We start from the raw sequence: 3,737 nt of genomic DNA, 5'->3' as shown, positions 1-3,737 counted from the left end.
TTCTGTTCCTCTCTTTCTCCCTCCTTTCCTCTCTCTCTAAAAATAAATAAATAAAATGGTTTTTTAAGAGCTGTAACCCATTTTTTCAATAATATACCCTGTATTTCTTTTCTTCATTTGTGATGTGTACTCCTCTGTAAAACTAGATCTCTTCATTATTGGAAGCTGGTCTGTTATGATTCCATGAATTGTATACCTGTCTTGAATTGTATACCTAATGACACCCTTCATTAAGAAAGTCAATAATTAGTGCTCGCTTCGGCAGCACATATACTAAAATTGGAATGATACAGAGAAGATTAGCATGGCCCCTGCGCAAGGATGACACGCAAATTCGTGAAGCGTTCCATATTTTTAAAGCATTATGCTGAGTGAAATAGGCCAGGCATTGAAGGACAAATACCATATGATCTCACCTTTAACAGGAAGCTAAAGAATAAAACAAACAAGCAAACAGAATAAAAACAAAGACGCTGAAATAGAGAACAAGTGGGCAGCGACCAGAGGGGAGAGGGAAGGGAATTTAAGGGGAAAAACGAGGAGGGATTTTGAAGAACAAGTATGAAAGACACAGGGATGAGGTCTGTGGGGCGGGGGGGGATGGGAGGGAGGTGGGGAGACGGGGCGGAGGGGGGGTTGGGATGGGAGAAATTGACAAAAGAAAACTGTACTTGAAAAATAACTCAATAAATTAAAAAAAAAAAAGAAAGTCAATAATTATTTTTCCCCCTGGCTGGCGTAGCTCAGTGGATTGAGCGTGGGCCTGCGAACCAGAGTATCATGGTTCGATTCCCAGTCAGGGCACATGTCTGGGTTGCAGGCAGGGGACAAATGAGAGGCAACCATACATTGATATTTCTCTCCCACTCTTTCTCCTTCCCTTCCCCTCTCTCAAAAAATTAAAAAAATAAATAAAATATTTTTTAAAAATAATTATTTTTCTTTAAAATCATAATGCTGAAAAATTTGACTTACATCATTTTTATTTGTGTAATCAACTATCATTGTGATTAATATTTTAAAATATTCACTTTTGTTATATAAAATTTTAGAGTTAGAACGGAGCTCAGAAGACATCATACCACTCCCTTATCTTATAGATAAATGGACTTGAGCCAAGAAGAGTTAAATGAGTTGTCTAAGACCACACGATTTATGAGTAATGGGAGCAAAACTAAAAGTTAAATCTGACTGACTCAGCTAATCTTTACCTGCCACAGGAGAGCTCACTGGGTACCTTATCAATGGGCTACTCTGATAGTTTTAAATATACAGCCCAGATTATTTATGGCAGGACATGATACCAATGGTACACAGCATGGTATCTGAATCAAAAGCTTGGCATCATTACTTGCAAGGCTTGTGTGTGGAAATTGACAGAAAGATGTATGTTGGACCATCTCCCCTTTTGTGGTAGTCCTAAAAAAGATGAAATATTATCCCAATACTAGATATTTGAACAATACATGTCAAAGTTTACTCTGCCTGGGTGAGAGGATAACCAGAGAAAGGATTTAAAATAATTTCTGAGTAGTATTTATGGGCAACTACATAATTTGCATTGTCTGGTGTAAAATAAAAATGTAGGGCCCCTTGCTTAATATCTTGTTATTAAAGATATAAAAATGAAAAACATTTTTTAAAAGATTCATTCTTTTCTTTAAAAGAACTATACATATAATTCTAGCATTAGTAGGAACAATAGTGCTACATTAGAAATAGTATTAATTTATAAATTACAAACATTGTGTTATAATTTTATATAATACTATAAGTAATTTCTTACTATAGCATCTTGATTGATCATCTAATTTTTGTCTCACTTTCTGTAAATTCACTTACTAGATAGATCATCGATCATATTGTATTAGGACCTATCCCAATACAGTATGATCATCAAACTTCATTAGATCATCAAACTTTATAGTTATAGCAACTTTATTTGCAATCAATATGATTCAAAGCAATATCAGTCACTTCAGTAAATTCAAGGTCCCAAATAATTTTGATATTTTTTAATTGTGAGAAGGCTCTTTCTGCTGATGCCCCCTGTTTCTGGAAGTGATAAAAATGTTTTATAGGCTGTGATAACATTGGGATAAATTTCTAATAAATTATTTCAAAATATATATATGTTTACTATACCCAGACCTGATATTTTTCATGGAAGTATTTTTCTAAAAAGATTTAACTATTTATACAAATCATTTTCTTGTGTGTCTGAGTTTAAGTGAAAATTTATGTAAATGCCGTTTTAATGATCTTCTGACATGTCTTGCAGCTTGTGGTAATTATATAAGAAACAAAACAGCTTCATGATTTGTACATAATTTGAAATGCTAGTCTATGATTTCATTGTTGCATCTTCAATTTCAAAAAAAATAATTGAATTTAAAATTGTCTTCCTTGTTAATAACAGAGTCATACAAAACTTTGTATAAAATTCAATAATGCAATGATATTTAAATGCCATTTTTAATTCTAAGCCTTGGATATTTTCTTTGCAGTATTGCACCAGTTATCAAAACTGAAGATTCTAAACTTTTTGATGTGTTCTAATAGCTCCCGATATTCTTTATTGCAATATATTCATGTGTAAACTTTAACTTTGTATTAATTTCCTGACATAGTTATTGCTTGACTGCCAGAAGTTTCTGCCCCAGCATTCAAACTAGACAGTATGTATTTCTGGAGACGCCTTAAGTGCAGGCTCAGGGGACTCATGAGTAAGCCAGCCTCACCTGCATGGCCCCTTAGGTCCTGACACCTGTGCAGAACCCCTCTTTCCTCTTATAGCCACTGACGCTGGCACTTTTTCTGCTACTGTAGCCACTGCTATGTCCAGTCTGGTCACAAATTCCAGCTTGTCAGTCCGCTGCATGCCTTAGACTTCCTTCCCCAAGGCATGTGCTTGTGTGCCAGGCCAACACTATGCATTCAGGCCTCCCACCACGCCCACAGGCTTGAGCCGGCAGGTGCCGACTGCAGCTGAGCCACTGCCTTTGAAGGCTCTGGATGGCACAGCACTCACATGCGTGTTCTATTTTTTGGTCAGACCTCACTTGGAAAACAAAAAACAAAAAACCTCAAGTGCAAAGAATTTCAGGATAATGAAAGCAAGGCATTAAACAAAGAATGAGAACTTTTATCAGAAGGGGGTTCTGGGCTACTAGACAGCTCACATGCCCTGGTAGGAGGGAATAGCCTGACCAGATAGTCAGTGATTTGGAAGTAGCTAGACTGAAAGATTAGATCATTATGAAGTTGGGGAAAGGCTGTTTTATCACATTTAATGTTCAGCAGAGAGCCTTCACTGGAAAAAAGATTTTTAACAAAGATTTGATTAAACTTTCCAAGACTACCAATTGCTTCTTTTTTTTTATTATCCAACCAAGTTCTTCCTAATGACAAAAAAACGAAAGCAACCTTTGGGAACTGAGATTCAAGTGTTTGACAAAATTAAGAACATGACCTTCTTACAGTGTTCTTTCAGGATTGAATCCCGATTTTCCAGGAACAAATCCAATGTTTATTTCATGATTAGTCACTGGAAAATCCACTTATGTACACGATTTGTGTAAGTATGCCATGACTTAGTGTTAAAGTAAGATAAAACAGTAAATTATCTACCTGCAGTAGAACAAGAATATTTTTATATAATGATATTCAGATCTCTGAATGCTGACATGTTTCCATGTCAAACTAATATACAATATTTTTTATATCAGAAAATTGTG

At 35.5% G+C, this 3,737-nt stretch overlaps 1 non-coding gene across 1 annotated transcript; it reads left to right on the top strand.

Moving 5' to 3' along the window:
• Positions 1-249: 249 nt before the first annotated feature.
• On the top strand, positions 250-356 carry LOC128628504 (U6 spliceosomal RNA). Its single transcript, XR_008392912.1, has one exon. It is a non-coding gene; the product is annotated as a U6 spliceosomal RNA (small nuclear RNA).
• The last annotated feature ends 3,381 nt before the right edge of the window (positions 357-3,737 follow it).

This window comes from Artibeus jamaicensis, unplaced genomic scaffold, assembly GCF_021234435.1.
Source record: "Artibeus jamaicensis isolate MK-2021 breed Jamaican fruit bat unplaced genomic scaffold, CSHL_Jam_final contig_787, whole genome shotgun sequence".
NCBI classification, from domain to species: domain Eukaryota; kingdom Metazoa; phylum Chordata; class Mammalia; order Chiroptera; family Phyllostomidae; genus Artibeus; species Artibeus jamaicensis.
Note: the sequence above shows the minus strand (reverse complement) of the source record. Positions and strands in the feature narration are given on the sequence as shown.